Source organism: Balaenoptera physalus, assembly GCF_965194825.1.
Source record: "Balaenoptera physalus genome assembly, chromosome: X".
Classification (NCBI taxonomy): domain Eukaryota; kingdom Metazoa; phylum Chordata; class Mammalia; order Artiodactyla; family Balaenopteridae; genus Balaenoptera; species Balaenoptera physalus.
This window is the reverse complement of record NC_138903.1, coordinates 8,879,020-8,899,968: the sequence shown is the minus strand read 5'-3', so window position 1 is coordinate 8,899,968 and position 20,949 is coordinate 8,879,020. Positions and strand designations below refer to the sequence as shown.

Sequence of the window (20,949 nt, the reverse complement as noted above, 5' to 3'; positions counted from 1 at the left end):
ATCAGAGATCCTCCAGTGAGGCCCCTAATGTGCCACTTCCTAGCGCTGTGACCTTGGGTTGATTCCTTAAGCCTCCCAACTTTCCTTACCTATAAAATGGAAATGCTATTACCAACTCGTAGGGTTTATGTAATAACTAAAGGAAGAATGATATATAAGAAATGAAGTATAAAGCACTTAGAGTATTGGTTACATATCAGGCATTTAAGAAATGTTAGATTACCTTCTCTTTTGGTGGAAACAAACTAAAGGTTTCAGAGAAGTCTTGGTTTTATGGATATTTACACCTGTCAGCCTTGGAATGAATACGTACCTACCCACCCAGAGGCATGCATGTGTGGACACATGTACACACAGTGGAGTAACGTATTATATGGATGTAATGCTCTAAAGGCATCTATCTCTTCAGGCAGATATCTGTGTGTGCATGTATATATAAAAATATCCCTGTAATGTGTGAGGAAACTAATTTGTTGCTGAAAAATATACCTTTGTAGGACAAATTCTTCTAATATGCTAAAATAGTACCAAATCTCATTGATGAACATGATCAATCATCATTAGTTTTCATATGTTAAAATTATTCTTTTTTCTTTAAAATATTTTCATGTACTCTCTTTCATTTTTTTTTTTTAATTTGTTTAATTTATTTTATTTTTGGCCGCGTTGGGTCTTCGTTGCTGTGCGCGGGCTTTCTCTAGTTGCGGCGAGCGGGGGCTACTCTTGGTTGCGGTGCACGGGCTTCTCATTGCAGTGGCTTCTCGTTGTGGAGCACGGACTCTAGGTGCGTGGGTTTCAGCAGCTGTGGCACGTGGGCTCAGTAGTTGTGGCTTGTGGGCTCTAGAGCGCAGGCTCAGTAGTTGTGGCTCACAGGCTTAGTTGCTCCACCGCATGTGGCATCTTCCTGAACCAGGGCTCGAACCCGTGTCCCCTGCATTGGCAGGCGGATTCTTAACCACTGCATCACCAGGGAAGCCCAAGAAAATTATTCTGACACTTGTTAAAACAGTAAGGAAGACTTTATTCAGGACTATTGCAGCAGCTGTAGGGGAGGGAGGTTGGACTCAACTCTGAATACAACAGAGACAGCTGGGAATTTATAGCCAAGGAGCAGAGCGAGGGGATCAGGGGATGGAAAATAACTAAGAGGAGACGTCAAGGGTTAGGGGGATTCTTGCTAAACCAACCTAACAGGATTCTTACTGAAGACAGGCCGCAGTGATCAGATATCAAGGGTGGAGGATTACCTCTACACTGACTTAGCACAGGATTCTTGCTAACAGTGGGCTGTGCAGGCACAGCCAGGACAGAGGCCAAGGTTGAGGCCTAGTGAAGAGGAGAGCTCAGAGGAGGAGCCTGACTAAAGTTTGGTCAAGGAAAGTCTTTGTCACATAGCATCATCCAAGAAAGCTTTTCCTCTTCATCTATTTTATTCTTTAGAATGGTTAAAAATCTTGTACATATTACATACCTTATATTTAAAACTATCTCAGAAATGAAATTACATTTATACTCATGTTTATGTATTTATATCCTTGAAGCAAAAATGAGATACTAAGCAGAACAGTAAATACTACAAAAAGTAGAAATGGAAAAGAATGTATTTTACAGGGCATGGTGCCTAGAATTGGCACGACTGAGAGCTGAGACCATAAAACTGACCAACCCTACAACTGTGAACGTGGCTATTTGGATGCTCTTGTTTCCCAGGGCTCTGCTGATAAAGGAATATGGTTTAAATTTTTTTTTTCTATTTTAAAATCTAGAGCTATAGGAAATTGCAAAACAATGTACAGGGAGGTGCTATGCACTCTTCACCCACCCCATCCCCCATCTTTAACCCCTGGCAACCAATAATCTGATCTCCATCTCTATAATTTTGACCCTTCAAGAATATTATATAAATGTAATCACATATAAGATTGGCTTTTTTTTCCCCACTCAGCATAATTCTCTGGAGGTTCATGCAAGTTGTATCTATCAGTAGTTTGATCCTTTTCATTACTGAGTAGTATTCCATGGTATGGATGTACCACAGTTGAACCATTCACCCTGTTGAAGGATATTTGGGTTGTTTCTAGTTTGGGGCTATTACAGATAAAACTGCTATGAGCATTTGTGTACAGAATTTTGTGTTACCATGAATTTCCGTTTCTTTGGAATAAGTGACCATGGAGTGTAATTGCTGGGTCACGTGGTAAATACATATTTCGTTTTGTAATAAACTGCCGAACAGTTTTCCAGAGTGGCCGAATCATTGTACATACCCACCAGCACAGTATCAGTGATCCAGGTTTTCTGCATCCTCCCCAGTTTTAGTTGTTGACCCTATTTTTATTTTAGCCATTCTAGTAGGCGTATAGTGGTATCTCATTTGTATTGGTTTTTAAAAGGTGAAGAAATGCTTCATAATCCAATGTAGGTGTGTTCGTATCTCCCAGGTAAAATTCTCACACCCAAATGGGCCTATATCCCAGGTTTGGGTGCCCATCTGGGCACTGGTGATAACACTAATCTCTTCAAATTTGTTTTTCCACATTATGGCTGAAGCTTAGTGGTTAATGGAGGAAGATAACAGCCCTTGTTTCTTAAATAGCTTATACTCAATACCTTAAAATATGAATTGAACACACAAAATTAAAATAAGACTTCATGCAAGTGTGGTTTTGTTTTACTTTGTATTGATGTTTTATCACTTACACTGGATATCATGATTATCTTAACAGATATAAAATTGGATTGGTAATAAAATACCTTTATAAAATGAGTTATATCTGTATGTGCATAGAAAATTTTATTGAGAAATTGGCACAATACTGGATCTTCCTCTGACTTGTTTCTCTTTAATTCTCCATTGGTAGAGGTTTTAAGGCATTTAAAAACTTTAAAACAGGCAAGAGAAAATGCAGTCTGTTTTTAAAATTTAAATTATATGGTGAAAACAATTTATTATTTATAATACTACATTTTTTCCTTTAAATTATATCTACAGGGTAAAAGTATACTTTATATTTATTATATCTTAATATATTACATAAATATATTTTTCTATTTTAGAATTAAAAGATAGTAAAAAATAATCACTGTATGAAATACTATTAGTGGTAGATTCTTATCAGTATTAGAATTAAAATATATATTTTATATGTACATATGAATTACAAAGTGCCTGAGAAAAGGATAAACTGTACCGTCATGTGAAAATTAAATATTCCTGTATCAGTTATACAATTTAAATTGCACTTTATTTTTCACCCTTCCCTCATTTTGTTAGTGACAGAATGTAAGTTGTTACAGTGTGCTCAAGGATTTGGACAATAGTTACCATTAATTCACAGCTATTATGGCCGTGCCTGTAAATTATGCCATTGAGCTGTATTATAATACAAATCCCCCAGGAATGCTGAAGCCTTCCTTTCTCAGGAGTAGAGATTTATAAACTGCCTGGAGATATCGCTATTTCTAGATGAAGGTGTGTCCTGAAGTGTTCTTGTTCTTTTCTGTGCACTTATGTTCCCCGCAGACTAAACTCAAGTGATGCTTAAATACAGCAAAGGCTCTTGGGAGTGTATGAGTTTTAATAAGAAAATTTACCAAGAAAAATACACTGGAAAGCAGATTGACTCCCCAAATAATAGAATACATTTGCAAATGTATTTGTTTCATAGTATGACAAATAATACTCAAAAATGCTTGACTCTATTTAAAAAGTGTCCAAAGGGCTTTGTAGATTATGTTGAGAGAAGGCTTTAGAGGAAGAAATATTATATCCATATGAGCTAAGAAAATGATCCTCCTTTGTTTATAGGATTATATAGAGGAATTTTTACTTCTAAAGTGAGAATACAAATTACTATATAGGCTAAAATCGCCCTTCTTGTAGGAAATGATACCAGTTTTCTTCATGTAGTATTCTTTCAGAAAGCCTCAATGAAGTTATAACATTATAACTTCAGGCATCCTTCATTTAACTTCATTTAAGATCTATGTTATGGTGACTTTATGCACACTTCCGTTTCCTACACAGTCCTTATGAGCAGAGCAAGAGGTTCATTTATTTTTGGAGTTATGTAGCAAAGGGTTGCTGGATCCAAAATAACATCTTTCTAATTTCCATTATTGCCTGACAAGCTCTATTTTAAAGGTACAGTATCATGGGATAAACCTAATAATGTGACCTTGGTCCGCAATCATGCTCATATTTGCCTTCCCTTCTTCCTTTATATATAAGGTGACCTTTTAGGGGTACAGTATCTTCTTACAAATCGTGATCGATTTGCTGAGGTTATCACAGCAGCTGAACATTCACTCAAATCCATAAAATGTCGGTAAAGAAAAAAAAAGCCTTTAATTTTTGGCATTTCTTTTAAACGCCCCTTTTTAAAAAAATTTATTTATTTTATTTCATTTATTTTTGGCTGCGATGGGTCTTCGTTGCTGCATGTGGGCTTTCTCTAGTTGCGGCGAGCGGGGGCTACTCTTCGTTGCGGTGTGCAGGCTTCTCATTGCGGTGGCTTCTCTTGTTGCGGAGCGCAGGCTCTAGGCGCGTGGGCTTCAGTAGTTGTGGCGCACGGGCTCAGTAGTTGTGGCGCACGGGCTTAGTTGCTCTGTGTCATGTGGGACCTTCCCGGACCAGGGCTCGAACCCGTGTCCCCTACATTGGCAGGCGGATTCTTAACTACTGCGCCACCAGGGAGGCCCTTAAACACCTCTTTGAACTGAGTCCTTGAAACCTGTACAGTGGAATTTTCCCCAATGCGTAGCACAAAGCTTATTTATCTACCTGTTGAATGGATGGATTACTGAATTAATGAATGGAAAGTGAATTTTTTAAATGGAACTTACTGGTTATTTGGGATAAAATGACCCATGTAATGGAACATCATCACGGAAGCTGTGGGGATTTTCAAATACTCTAGCTGGTACTAAATCTCATTGGAGCCCCTCAAGTTATAACAGGATAAGAAAGTAATATTTAATATAAGAAAAAAATTGTCAGTCTTAAACATGTATATAGCAGAAGTAATTCATTTTTTTTCCCTGATAACAAAGCCTTCTAAAAGCATTTTATTGTACTAGTGTACAAGAGTTTCGAGGTTTTAAATTTTGAACCAAGGGTAGAAAATGTAATATCAAGAAATGAAGAATACTTCGGATTAGTTCCAGCCTAAGGCAATGGCGTGCCACTAGATTTTAAATTATTGTGTTCTTCATAATTAATGTCAAGGTAGAGTCTTCCCTATGGTTCCTAATTTTCTTGTTAAAAATACATACTGCCTTATGTTTTTAAATTTCAAGTTTTCTCATGGAGCTCTTGTCTAATGATCATTTTAAGAATCTCTGTATAAAGAGTAAGCATTTATCATTCATATTTATATATATGAATATATTTTTTCTTTTTAATTCCCAAAGACTACTTTTGGCCTTTGCCCAGATATCTTTTTTGTTTGTTTGTTTTTTGTTCTGTTTTGTTTTAAATTTTTTATTTTATGTTGGAGTATAGTTGATTTGCCAATGTTGTGTTAATTTCAGGTGTACAGCAAAGTGATTTAGTTATACATATACCTATTCCTTTCCAGATTCTTTGCCCATATAGGTTATTTCAGAGTATTTAGTAGAGTTCCCTGTGCTATACAGTAGGTCCTTGTTGATATTCTATTTTATATATAGGAGTGTTTGTGTATGTTCATCCCAAACTCCTAATTTATCCCCTCCCTCACCTTTCCCCTTTGGTAACCATAGGTGGTAACCTCACCTTTCCCCTTTGGTAATCATAAGTCTGTTTTCTAAGTCTGTGAGTCTGTTTCATGTTTTGTAAATAAGTTCATTTGTATCATGTTTTTAGATTCCACATATAAGTGATATCATATGATATTTGTTTAAGAAAGAATATAATACTATCTGGACAGGTTAAAAATCTCCAACACTTACCTATAAATGTTAACTAATGCTCTCCTTTTCATTTGCTAAATTGCTGCATAAATCGTGTAAAGATTGTGTTACCATTGACATTGAGACCTCATCATTATCACTTTCGAAAACATACCCCGATCTTTGGGGTTGAACCATCATAGCTGCTTTAAGCTAAAAATCTCTCCGCATGGGTTCCTATCACAGGCTCGCCAGAGAATCTACATCCCTGCGAGTGAAAGGTCTGGTCCACCTCTTCAAACCTGATGCAATTTGAATTCCTATAATATCACCAGCATCTAAGGGCCCCAGGAATGCTTACACGGCAGGGGGTTCTGCCGAGGTCCATTCCAATTTGGGACAGCATTTGCGGGTACAGTTTGTCCATAGGTGAAATCTGTGTGTGTCTCCTGATTGCCCTTCTACACAGCACAGAACACCTGCAGTTACTCTGTTCTCTGACAGCACTTCAAAGACAAAGCTAACAAGACCTTCTGGGGGCATTTTTCTAGGTTAAATATGCCCAGATGTGTTTGATTTGGACTGTATCCTTTAGGAGCAAGCAATGTTCATAAGTACAAATGCCCAACAGTTAAATGATCTGTCCATGGGAAAGACTCACCTGATTGGAGGAAAGAGGTACCATTTGGCTTCCAATACCCAGTGACCTTAAGACCAGTATTTTCACTTCTCGCTGTCTGGATTATAGGGACTTTGCCTAGCTTACTTGTGGAATGGAAATTCTGAGTCTTTACTAGTGAGCGAGCAATAACATGATGGCCGGCATTTAGGTACTAAGAAAAAAATCAGTAATGGGCAAGGTTTGAATTTTATTCCTTTGCTTGTCTGATACTCCATGGACATTTGCAGTATCGTGTTGATGTGTATTACAGGAGTGAAAATATTAATCAAATGAAGGAGTCCTAAGATGGAAGAGAAGAAAATAGGGGGCTGATGTGTAGGAAAAGAAGAGTGCGTGAGGTATCAGGAGCTTTCTTCAGCTATTTGGCAAGTTGAAGGCCAAATTTTATTTAGAGCCCCTTAAGAAATTACATCATTTTTATATAAAAGACTCACACTCTGGAAAATACACACAGTGTGTTGGCAATACGATATGTAAGGGTTGACAGATCAAGCCAGTATCTAATGAAAAGTAAGGTTGTGAAGACGCAGATCTGAAACTCGGGGGGCATGTCTTTGTTCCCCATCTAGCACAGTACGCGGCATATACCAGATGCTCTACAAATATTTATTGGGTAAATGGTAGGATGAGCGTATAGAGGCCGACTGATGCCCTGAATGGCATTGCTGAGACTCACGGGCGTCCCTTTGGCCTGTAAGAAAAGTTTGTGGGCTACTTAACTCATTTCAAAAAACTCAAAGGAAATTGGATAGTCATTACTTAAAAGTGATTATTTTCATCAGACACTTCTAAACCGGGGGATGTGTGAAGTTAAAAGTGAAGAGGCTTTTAAATATATTATGCTAAGTGAGAGAAGCCAGCCATAAAGGACCACATATTGAATGACGTATTTATATGAGATGTGCAGAATAAGCCAATTTTATAGAAACAGAAAGTAGGTTAGCGGTTGTCAGGAGCTGGGAGGAGGGAGAATGGGGCGTGACTGCTACTGGGTGGGGACGTTTCTTTTTGGGGTGATGCCGGTGTTCTGGAATTAGTGGTGATGGTTGCATATCTCTGCGAAGACACTAAAACCCACTGAATTGTACACGTTACGTGGTTGAGTCTGTGATATGTGAATTATATTTCAATGAAGCTGTTTTTAACAAAGATAACCACTACCCCTCCTCCCCTTAAACAAGGGAAGGGGGATAGTAGTGGTTAAAAGGTCAGGAACCACTTGCTGATTGTTTGGTAGATTTTCTCCCGGATTTTAAAATACTCCTATTCTGTCTCTCTGAAGGGTATAAGCAGAATATTCCCACAACCATAGAGACTGGAGGTTGACCCTGATATTGGTTACTTTCTTCCTTCCTCATTCCCCCCAAATTAGGAAAAAGTGTGTGTGTGTGTGTGTTTAAGTGTAACAAGGGCGGTAGTGCTCAGAGCTAGGTCATGAGACTTCCAGGATCTATGGACAGACCCGAACTCCTAGGGAGGCAAAGTTTTGGGCTGTTTGCACCATTCTCATACCACATAAATCTAGGCCAGGGTTCAGCACACTTATTCGTAAAGGCCAGATAATAAATATTCTGGGCTTTGAGGGTCACGCAGTCTCTGTCAGAGCTCCTCAACTCAGCCATAAACAATCGGTAAGCAATTGGAGGTGACTGTGCTCCAAAAAAGCTTTTTGTCGACTCTGAAATTGGAATTTCAGATCATTTTCCTGGGTCACAAAATATTATTCTTTTGATTTTTTTTTTTAACCACCTAAGAACGTAAAGACCACTTGTAGCTCGTAGGCCACAGAAAACAAGCAGAAGACTAAATTTGGCCTCGGCCGAAGTTGGCAGACTCCAGGGTAATGGCTTAGAAAGGTACTAGGATTAATCAGCACTTTGTTGTGAAGCATGTTACATTCCTTAAGCCAGTGTACACACCTTAAAGCAGCAAATAATGCCACCTGTTTGAAGGCCGAGCTATTGAGAGACTTCATTGCCTTGTTAGCAAATAAAGAAAAATCAGCAAATAGTATCTTTTCTAAAGTGTGTTTAGGCTATAATAATGCTACCTTGTGTGGTTTTGAGATTTTTTAAGTCAGGGAAGCTATGGATATCTTGAACATAGGCCATTGAGAAGTCTGCCAAGGCCGTGAATTTAAAGTCCTGGGAGTTTTTCATTGCCCCTGGCTGCTGAATTTTAACAGCAAAGTTATTCATTAAGTTCACATTTTTAAAAAGAAACTATCAACAGTGCTTCTTTATAGTTTATCTGCATTTGATACACTTCCAGAAGGATGATCTTTGACTAATGAGTGCATCCATTGTTACTTTAATAACAAGTGATTTACAGAAAGAATAGCTCTTCTGCAAGTGTCCTTAAATCTGGACGTGGAAGTCCCCAGTGCTCCAATCCGCGAAGGAGCAGTTGGTATTAGATGGCTCCTACAGGATGTGGCCATTAGAAATACACTGGAGATACTTCCTGGGTGATGGGCTGGATATGCAAAAGGAAGAAAACAGTTTATTTTCTGATTTGAGCACAAGTCAGAAGCTGAAGACCATGGAGACTTGGGGGAAGTCTGGCCCACTTCCTGCACCCCCCGCCCCCAAATAACCCTCCTTGGTTCTGTCATAGAAGTATTGAGATTTGTTAATTTGAAGGAAAGTGAAACCCATATTGACTAAGATCGTAAATAAGAAAATTCAGGAAAAAAATCAATTTTTGAGCTCACCACAGTTTTCTGCTTAAATTTCACTCTTTTAACTGATTTCTTTTGGTGCATAAATAAGTCAAGTGCCTGCTGAGGCCATAGTTCTCAGCAGACCTTGTAGATGTGCAAGATGAATTGAACGTGGGTACTGTCCTCAGGGGGCTTGTGGTTTACTGAACTTTACAGGAGAACCAACAGAAATATCCTAACAAATATAACAACTGCAGAACTTTCTTCCTGATCCTAAAACTCTTTTGTTGTTATTGGTCAGAGTAATGAATGTGGCATCCTAAGGGCAAATGTAATGATTTCCACATCATACCATAGTCTCTTGTCAAGGCTAAAGTCTGCCTTAAAGAAGGTTAACTGTGACTTTGTTCTTGTGATAATAGAAGAGATAAAGAGATCATTTACAAAGCTGCCTCCTGAAAAATTGGAAGTATTTTATGCAAGCTATTACCCGAGTTCATTTCACGGTGATATTTAACTTTTTGCATAATCCAGTTTCTGTTATATGGGCCGTCACCGTTTTTTTCCTCCTTGCAGCTTTATGAGTTAAATATTACTATTACTCTTTTACAAACGAGGAAGATGAGGCCTAGAAAGATTTAAAACATGCAGCAGGTACAAGAGGTGATGAAATACTGTCGGCATCCACTCGTCGTCCATCATCTGTGGTGGGTTCAGCCAACTGCAGATTGAAAATATTCTGAAAAAAGAAAATTCCGGAAGGTTCCAAGAAGCAAAACTTGAACTTGCCTCGCAGGCAACTATTTATGTAGCATTTACATTGTATTTGCCACTATTTACATAGCATTTGTATTGTATTCAGTATTATATGTAATCTAGAGATGACTGAAAGTATACGGAAGTTGTGCAGTAAGTTATATGCAAAAAATGGGCCATTTTAAATAAGGAACTTGAGCATTTGTGGATTTTGCTACAGGGTCCTGGAATCAACCCCCCTTGGATACTGAGGGATGATTGTACTGAGAAAACTTCAAGTTCAGCCACGTCTGTTGCCTAATCCCCTTCTTACTCTTTGTACCTTGGCATATGACTTAACAATCACTGCTTCTAGTTTTCCTACGGAAAATGAAGGCGTGGCAGAGTATTCTGACTTAATCCTTTGAGCAACCCATTATAGGAAAATGAAGTCATTGGGGACTTAGTGAAGTGGATGAAACATTCTAGGTGTAGGAAAATAGTTCTAAGCAGTTAAAAGACAGTTCAAGTGAAGTACATCAGATGGATGCATGAGCTGGAGAAGATGCCAAACACTCAGTAAACCAGGTGGTGGAGGGTGGGAAGGCGGGTGAGCACCGAGAACTTGATACGTGATCATTAAGTGGAAGGTGATGAAAATCTTCCTAAGGGACAGTTGATCAGGGCAGGGATCAATTGTCCCTTGCCTAAGGGACAGTTGATCCCTTAGGCAGATTGACTGTAGATTCTCAGAGGGTCGAGACAGTCTGAGAGTCCCAAGATTGGAAACTTTATTTGAACTGATGTCACTGACCGGGGTCTGTGACCTAGGAGACAGATATTGCCAGGATGCCACCCATTGGTATGATTGTAGAGTAGACGAAGGGAAGGTGTATTAGCTTACTATGGCTGCGTAACAAATTGCCACACCCATTTGTTAGCTCATGGTTCTGTAGGTCACAAGTCTGGGTGGCCCGCTGTGTTCTCTGCTCAGGGTCTCATGAAGCTGAAATCAAGGTGTTGGGCGTGCTAGGCTCTGATCTGGAGGCCCTGGGGGAGAATCTCCTGCCGAGCTCACTCCAGTTGTTGGCAAAATTCATTTTCTTGCAGTTGGAGAAATGAACTCTCCATTTACTTGACAGCTGTCAACTGGGGTCCACTCTTCATTCCTAGGGGCCACCTACGTTCCTTCTCACGTGGCCATCCATTCTCAAAGCAGCAATGGCACATTGAGTCTTTCGCACATGTAGGATCTCTCTAAATTCTTCTGCCGTCAAGTGGAAAAAGCTTTCAGCTTTTAAGGGCCCGTGTGGTCAGGTCAGGCCCATCTAGATCATCTTCCCCTAACGTCAACTGTGCTGTGTATAACACAGCACAATCAGGGCAGTGATATCTCATGTTCATAGGTTCTGGGGATTAAGGCAAGAATGCCACCGTTTTCGGCGTTCTGTCTCCCACAGAAAGTGATGAAGATTTTCAGCTTGGAAACGCTATGGCTTTTCCTTCCTCCCCGACACACTTGCTTCTTCCTGCAAGGAAATCTATGTCTTTGGGCGTTCTCTCTGTGACCTCCTCCTGGGTGCGGGTGCCGTGAAACACTGGAGGACAGATGGTCCATCGATCTGGGGCATCTTAAGGTTACTGGGAAAAGACGTGTTGGAGGCCCAGACAGCACAAGAGGGCAGCACAGAGCAAGAGCTCATAAGCGTTGAAACGCAGACTCCCCCCGTCCTAGGCCTTTCAGAGATGATCTGTTCATCTGTCTTCAAAGCATCTTCTCACCCAACATGTGCCTCCTAACCCAGACCCCACTGAGTCTTTAGTCAGAACATGGCAGATATAACATGAGCTGACCGTAGGCGTATCGCAGAAAGTCAACTCTGTAAAGATCTGCTTCTTGGGACCTTGGTTTCTCCAACTCGGAAATGGGCTGGAATTCATTCAAGGGTGAGACATTTAAAATGGAAAAATTCATCTTTTGAATTCCAGCAGTGTAAAGGCCCCTATTTACAAGTCTGATGCTGTAGTGCAGTGTTTTCACAACCTCTTTTCGTTACTGATCCGCCATGGAGCCTTTTAAAACATTTTTGTCCTAATTGCCCCCTCCATGAAATTTTAATAGTACAACTATATCATATATCTATTTGCGTATATCTGTGCTTTGTCCATCAAAAGAGGAAGATTTTTTGCCACCAAGAACTAATTTTCTTTCCCCAGGGGCAGTATCTCCCTCGCTTGCAATGCATGTTGTAATGGGAAGAAAGAAATTGCTCACATTTTAATATTGTTAAATCTTCAGTTTACACGGTCTGTTTGATTTGGCAAGTGGCAGTAATACTTCAGTTGTACTAAAAGGTACTTAAGATTAGTGTTGAGGAATCAGAAGGGTCTCTGAACATGAAAAATCACCCAATCTTTTATATTTAATGTACCAACTTGCAAAATCAAATGTGAAGTCTGATCCCATTTTTGCGGATAAGATGTATAGAAAGATGGCTGGGAAGATCGATCTACCAAATGTTGCTTCTTAGGGGTTAGATTCTCTTCCAGGCATTTTGCTTTGGGGGAATTTTATAAATGAATCCATGTTATAATTGTGTCAAGAAAGGTACTATTAGAAGGGTAATCCATTCTCTTTTTTTTTTTTTTTAATTTATTTATTTATTTTTGTTTATTTATGACTGTGTTGGGTCTTCGTTTCTGTGCGAGGTCTTTCTCCAGTTGCGGCAAGCGGGGGTCACTCTTCATCGCGGTGCGCGGGCCTCTCACTATCGCGGCCTCTCTTGTTGCGGAGCACAGGCTCCAGACGCGCAGGCTCAGTAATTGTGGCTCACGGGCCCAGCTGCTCCACGGCATGTGGGATCTTCCCAGACCAGGGCTCGAACCCGTGTCCCCTGCATTGGCAGGCAGATTCTCAACCACTGCGCCACCAGGGAAGCCCCATTCTCTTTTTTTTGCCTTCAACATTTAGGATGAATAGGCAGTGTAAACGCAATCATTCACATGTAGCAGAAGGAGAAATTTTTTGCATGGTCCATTCATGACTCCTTTAGATCTCAAGAGGGCCTCATGCCTCCAAGTTTACTGTTGCATTCTTCTTAATGCTGCTTGAACGCATGTACATTATTTTCTGCAAAGAAATACCACCTACTAGAGAGTGTTTCTTCTCTTTTCGTGAGGTTTTGGTGTCCCCGGAGCCCCCTTAGTCCTGTTTATTTTGGATATTTCAGGACTTACTGTAGGATTTAACTGTGGTGAGTTTTTAAGCCCTCTTCTTAAATTCATCAACTGCCTCTAATCTTAGAAAAACGTCAGGTTCCACTTTCGAGAGCTTTGGGAACTTGACATTTTGTAGCCCAGTTGGGGTATAGGCTGCTTCCATCCTGAGCGCCTGGTCCCAGTTTACGTCAGAGGGAGTTATGTACAGGTCAGGGCTGAGAGCAGGTTATAATTAATGGGACGGACAAGTGGATTTTTAGTGTTTCATAAAATAAAATGGAAATCACATGTGCTTAGAACAGTTGTGTGTTTTTAAATATTTACATTGATTCTAGTAAACATTAATTATAACTGATATATTTCTCCTGTGAACTTGCTAACTGGGAGGTCACAGCCATTGTTCACTGCGTAGGAAGGATGGATGACAAGCTGGTTATATATTAAAAAAGAAAGTACTTGGGGAGATACTGGTGCGTGAACTCGTGGAAGTAATTCAGTGTTAGGTTTTTGTCCTAATTTTCTCTCATGTTTAAAGCACCGACTTGCCAATACGATCCAGATGTCAGTCCTTCTAAGGGCGACTGGGGAGTGCTGAGCTTGTGAAATTCCTGACTGGCTCCTGGTGAAGACGCACGACCAGTGCTTAAGTATTAGTCGTCTTTTATTAAAGTTCAGAAGTAGTTGAAGCCCTACCCGAATTTACAGCATCCAAATTTTCTTTACATTTGTACATCAGAAACTTCGGACTCCTTGCGGACATAGCAGCAACATGTTCCTGAGGAAAGTGATCTTTAAGAGTCAGAAAAACGCAGATTCTAAACCGGACTCTGCCCTGTGCCAGCCGTGTGGCCCGGGGCAAGATGCCTTAATTCTGAGCCTCAGTTTCACCATCTGCAGAATGGGGGAAATGATACCGACTATTTAGGGATCGGGTAGGGATTAGAGACAATTTATATAAAGTATTCCACAAATTGCTGGTATTTAAAAAAAAAATGTCAGCAATGGGTATATGAAGGAATGGTTGAAAAGAGGAAACTCAAAGGAAACCTTACGTAAATTGCATTACCTGTCAACCATTTGGGTGTTAGGTATATTAATGCATTCTTTATTATTGTCTGGAAGTCTCCAGCTCCCCCAAATAAATATTATTTCCATTAAGTTAATTCCTTTTACAGATATTCTTTGTTTTGTGCAGTGAAGAATCAAATACAAGGACCCTGTCTCTTAGGGTATAATAGTTAACTAAGTAATGCAGCATGAGACCTTTTTGCCCCTTTCTAAGGAAGCCATTTAAGTATTTAATGAAAGAGCAACTTCGCATCGAGTTAGTTGGTAACAGTCTACAGGACTTCCTGATGCTGCTTCTAAAAATGACCTGGAAGAGTGTTTGTTGGTTCTCAGTGCGATGGGGCTACGTGCCCAGACCCTTGGACGTCATATCAACCCAGTCAACCTGGAAATCTCTGTGGTGACTGATGTTAGAGCCGAATTGCCCTCGGGTCCCTTAACACTGCTTTTGAGTCTCCCAGTTTAGAAAGTCTCTGCAGAACTCTCCAAGGTTTTAGGTCTATTGTATTCCTTGAGGGGCCCTTAGGAAAAAAAAAGTGCCTATGTTTTGGGCGTTGTTACCCTTCTTCAAGGCAAGACTTTGTGAAAAGATACTGAGAGAAGACAGTATACATAGAAGGCAAAATGAGCAAGAAGAGAACTCCATTGATCATGGGCAAGGTCCCCACTGAGTTTTAGATTAAGATCTATTGATAAAATATATATACTCAATACACATATCCTCAGTGTATACTCAATATATTTGTGCCAAAGATGTATTAGTTGGTAAAATTAATACATAAATGGGTATATTTGTGCCTTACAATAAATTCCTATTTTTAGCGTATAACGACTGTACCATTTTCGAAATACTGCCGCTAAATTTTGGCATCATTGATCTATCAATACCTATAAGGAGATGTTTTGTAGGTCCATAAGTGAGATATGGCTGAACCCTTCAGCTTCATTCGGTCCTTTATGGAAATCTTTATAAAAATCCTTCTGTGTGCCCAGTAGCTAACAGAGTTCCTGACAAATAATAGGATGTCAGTACACTTTAGATTTTGCCTTTAGATAGTGCTGCTTGGAGGATGAGCGCATGGTAACACCCCTCCCTTCCCCCCAAAAAAGCGGTGTGAGGGGGGCGAGAGAGAAGGAGAGGGGAGGGGGAGGAAGGGAGGGAGGAGCTGGAGCCCCAGTCTTATCCACCCACACACAGTGTAAGGTATTTGCAATTGGAAATGATCTTAGCTGACATTTTCCAGTCTCCTACCCAATGCAGGAGTTCCTTCTACGATAATCTTCACCAAAGGGCAGCAAGCCTGCTGTAAGAGTAGAGGTCTCTTTCTGTTGGGCAGTGATTTGGTTCAATATGGTGTCATTATTTGTAGCTTGAGGTGGCACGGTGTAAAGTTCTGAGGGAAATTGGACCGTGGAGCCCAAGTGAGGCCTGGGCTGGTGGTGACCACATTGTGGAAGGCCATTTGGGACCAGTTTTGAGCCGCCGTTATGTTCCATTATGAAACCTAAATCCTAGAGCTTTCTCAGTGAGGTTAAATATATACATCAAAGGAATTTACATGGTCTTTAATTTGTGTTAATAAAATTGTTTGGAAGTACTATATTAAAATTATTTTTAAAAATATTTATTTATCTATTTGGCCACTCTGGGTCTTAGTTGCGGCATGCAGGATCTTTTAGTTGCAGCATGTGGGATCTTTAGTTGTGACATGCGGGATCTAGTTCCCTGACCAGGGATCAAACCTGGGCCCCCTGCATTGGGAGTGTGGAGTCTTAACCACTGGACCACCAGGGAGGTCCCTAAAATTATTTTTTTAAAGAAGAGTGGATATGTGTATATGTATAACTGATTCACTTTGCTGTACACTTTAACACAACATTGTCAATCAACTATATTCCAATAAAATTTTTTTAAAAATTAAAAAAAAATTATTTTTTATACTTATTGGACATCAGGTAGAGAAGGAGTTTTTGTCAGTTTCCTTTAGCACGAAAGCACGCAGAAACCTCAGCTTACCTGAATTTTGCCAAAATAATTAAACCTGTCTATTAACCACAGTTTTCTATGTTATACTTTTCCAAGAGATCCAAGGAAAAAAGGTGATATTTTGGATTAATGTGAAAATCGATTTTCATGGATACAAAATATACATTCAACTCGATCTCTTAAATCTTCTCTATTTATGATTAAAGGGAAAAAAAGATCTTTTTATAATGATGATCTCAAGGAACAATAAAATGTGGAATTGCCTAAGAATCTTTCAATTAGATCTAGTATATGGTTGGTAGTTATGCAACTAAAGTGGACTCAAGCATTTTAGGAATGCTTCAACAGGGATTTATTTTAAAAAAAGGTTTCTATTTGGAGTTCAGTTAACCAGAAAATTAAATTAACCAGAACTCTTCTATTTCCAGAGAATTTCAATTAATTGAAGTTTGACTGTACTTTTATTGTAGTCTTAGTTCCCACGCAGAAGTGAATTCCATTTTCTTTTTCTTTTAATTTATCTTATTGAAGTATAGTTGATTTACAGTGTTGTGTTAATTTCTGCTGTACAACAATTGTTATACATGTATATATACATTCTTTTTCGTATTTTTTTCCGCTATGGTTTATCACAGAATATTGAATATAGTTCCCAGTGCTATACGGTAGGACCTTGTTGTTTATCCATTCTATATATAATAGTCTGCATCTTCCATTTTCTGACTTATTTCTTGAGGAGTGCTTAAGGGCAGTGAATACCTCAAATGAGCAGGGCAGTGGTGGCTTTTTGGTTTTGGACTTTAATTATTACTATATATCCATCTACATTGATACATATCTATACATCTATACATATATAGAGAAATAGAGCTCCCTGGCAGTGCCGTTTAGGTTTAAAGAAATATGAGTAGATAATGCTTTCACTATGATTTGACTTCCATCTTTCTCTCTCAAGTATACTTTTCCCCGTTCAAACCTGCCATTTAGAACTGAAGAGTTATTTTCCTAGAGACAGAACAATGTTTTCTTCTCTGTTTCTTAAAGTAGTGCACAGAAGGAAACGGCATCGTGGTAAAAAGAATTTAGAAGTGAAATTATAATGTTCTGCTAAAGATAACCAGGAAGTGAGGAGCAAAAACCCTCAAGTAGCAGAGAGGCCAGATGGTCTTTTTTTTTTTTTTTTTTTTTTTTTTAATGCAGTCACTAAGCAGGAAATTCTGCTTGATTAAGAGGACGCTGGTCTTGATTTTTCATTCACTAGTTTTGAGGTCTTTTTTTTTTTTTTTTAATGGGTATACGTATACACATACAAAACACACGGTTTTCATTCAGCCAGTTGATCGTTTGTGCCATTGTCGACAAGATTCTGCTGATGAGAATGCGAAGTCTTAATGATAAAGAAGGGAAATGGGTTCCCAAGCCTCAGCTCTGAAAGAACTTGGAATCTGCCCACTCCGCCCCAAACGCTCCATCATTACCATGTCCATCAGATTGTTGTAGGGTCTGGTGTTTTGTTTTGTGTTCTTTTACTAACCCAGAATGAGAAAAGCTGTGTAACACAGTGGCTAAGTAGGGTTTTGTGAGCTACAGGGTAGACTCAGGGGAGAAAATAGAGGTTTTGGAGTTCAACACTCCAGGGGGCTAATGTGCATAAAGGACCCGAGTTTAATCCTCGGAGCTGCCAGTCAGGATCTTGATGAAGAAGCACCCATGCAAAGAATTGCTTCTGGATGCTGATAGGCTGGGGCGGGCACGGGGAGCAGAACACCCCTCTGGGCCCTGGTGTTTGGGCCGTTGATGTTGGGCAGAGGTTGCCTGGCAGTGGCTCAGACACAACAAAGCTCCCTTCTGGGAAGTCACACTACCCTTGTCTTACACCTTTTGCCCAGCACCCCAGGAGTGAGCGATTTCCCAATCTGTATTCTAAGGAAGAAAATGAATAGAGTTGTGAGACGGAATATTTGCATCCATTTATGAGGGAGAGTCACTTGGAGGAATCTGTAGTGGAAAGAATAGATGTAGACAACGGGCAGAATTGTTTGGAGTCAAGCCCTGAATCTAGAGGATGTTGATTTAAATAAGGACAAGCTAAAGAAACTACGTAACAAGGGATGACCCAGCAATCCTTACCGTAAAGATGATAAATCAGACGTTAAAACTTGTTTTTGATTTATTATCAAAATAAATATATTTCCACTTGAAGATAGCTTAGCTACCTGGGAAGGTCACTGTTCTCAAAGCTAGACATTTTTTTCATAAGTGAATTTTTAAGCCCTAGATTGCTATCTCAAGTACTGAGTCCTTTGAATGTCGCCTTTTCTTATATTCAAAAAGCCAGCTTCTTACAGAATTTGATCCAATGAAAGGATGAAATGTACAAGATGAAATGCACACTTATTAGCTTACAATGAACCTTTTTTTCTTTAAGATTCACATAATCCTAAACCACAAACAAACAAGACCCTAAGATCATACCATTGGACATTAATTCCAAGGTAATATTGTGACTTCCTGTTTTATAAATTACGTTTATAATTACATTTATAATACCTCAAGAATATAACAAGGAAACATATTTTGATAATGCAAGAAGAATCTCAGAGTTTAGCCTGCCTTGAGAGAATTTTTTTTTAAAGTCATTAGAAGGCTTATAACATTTATGGGATTTGTTTTCATATGGATCAGAAATATGTATATGTTTTACATATTCCTTTTTGCAGAATTATCAAGACTTCAGAGAAACAGTTTAAATCTTGGCTTTTAGGCCAGAAAGCCTTTGGCTTGGGGATACGTCACTCTCTGAGAATTGTTTGCTTTATAACTCGCCACTCCATCCTCTCCTAAACCTTCTTGTGTGTTTCCGTGTGGAGTGGTTGACAGTCTCCACTGAGACTTCCCCAAACCCTTGCCTTGGCCTCTGCTGTAGCTACAGTAGCAACTCTTTATTCTTCCATGACAGTTCCCTCTGTGGTGTCTCTAGCCTTCTAGCCTCTTCTTGAAGAGATGGGCTCTAACGATCATGACTATTCCAGCTCTACCTAGCCAGTGGATTTCTTTCTGCTGAGATACCTTTTGTTAATGCTGTTATTGTCAGTGAGACCCCAACAGGGCTCTTAGGCATTGGGACCGTTCTAGTATTAGCTCATCTTTGATCCTGCAGTTGTGAAGCCCTGGTTCTTCATTTCCTCTGTGCTGTTTCCTCACTTCTTTCCCTTTCCCTTCTGAAATTTCTTCTCCTAGAGAGACCAAAAACAGGTAAGTCCAGAGAAAAGCAATGACTCTTGAAGTGCCCCAATTAATTTCCTTCACACCCTTCCCTGTAACCTTAACTGCAGGTCCATGGTTCCTTTCAACTTTGGTTTAACTTCCTGCCGCCAAACACTCAGACATTCAGGGAATTCTAATTACCCTACATAATTCCTATTTTTTTGGGTCCACAGTGTGATTGTGGCTTTTCTCTCTCAAACTGCATGGATCAAGTAAACAAAGAGGTCACTGATTTCCAATGATTCATCACTTTGTGTTTTTCATGTTAGAAATAGTCAAAGTTGGATTTTAATGTCCTTGAAAAAGAAATCATTCCTTAAGGAAATCTGAAACTAAATATTTAACAACTTGGGAAATTAAATCACAAGTCTCTGCTCAAATGCTGGAAAGTTTTATCCTGAAATTAAGATGCTCTTTGCTTGTTTATGGGCAGAGGAAAAAGCCAAAATATCAGCAAAGCCTACACAGGTCAGAGCAGAAATATCTTCCTAGCTAAAGCAGACCTGCACTCACCCCTCTGCCCTCTATCAAGTCATCCTTTTTGTTTCTTTCATTTTATGTATGGTTCTTTGAAATTACCATATTTTCTCATCCATTTTCTGGTCCATTTTATGTTTCTCTCGTTAAAATGTAAGCTCTCTCAGGGCAGACCTTTGCTGTCATATTCACCAGTGCATCCCTGAGGCCTCCATCAGTGCCTGGCACACAGCAAAACCTCAGAAATACCCGCTGAATGAAAAAATAATCAGAGAAGTGACTTTCTCTCTGGTTATACTCCAAAAGTAATTCTAAAAGAATTTTTTAATGCTTAAAGAAAGCCAAAAATAATGTACGTATAGGATTTCTAATGTCATAAAAGTAACAAAACTGGCTTACTCTTCCAAACTCTTAAAATGAGTTTAGGTTAAGAGTAGCGAAGAGTTGAAGTTCCAGACCAGATACAGGCTGATTTGGGACGAATAAGGAAGTTATTAAGGGCTCTGTGTATTTGGGCAAAACCTATGGGTAGGGCGTACCTGCTCTCTGCCAGTTTTCCTGGTGCATCGTCAGCTGACCTTAGAGGATCTTAGTTCCCCAACCAGGGATTGAACCCGGGCCCTCGGCAGTAAGAGCGCCGAGTCCTAACCACTGGACTGCCAGGGAATTCCCCGGAACACTTTCTTATGAGCTCCTCTTACCTGTGGTCTTCCATGGTGCAGAGGTCATTCATGTCAAGTTAGCTGCCTCTGCCATCAATGCTAGAAAGCCCGGTGGTGATCTGAATGCTAGGGACCACTACTGGCCAGCTCTCCAGGAGGGGACGGGGGCTGTGTCTTGGGGAATGATTCTCCATGGATCTCTCACGTTTCTGTACCCCTGGTCAGCTGAGGTACTGACTGCCTTTGTTCCAGACTTATCTTTTCAAGGATGTTTGTACAGCGAACAGCCTTGGAAGATAGAGACAGGGCATCTCCCTCC

General features: G+C 39.8%; 1 protein-coding gene across 5 annotated transcripts in view; it reads left to right on the top strand.

The window, feature by feature from the left end:
- The window catches only part of MID1 (midline 1), a 398,682-nt gene that overhangs the window by 218,592 nt on the left and 159,141 nt on the right, over positions 1 to 20,949 (top strand). The window lies entirely within an intron of this gene.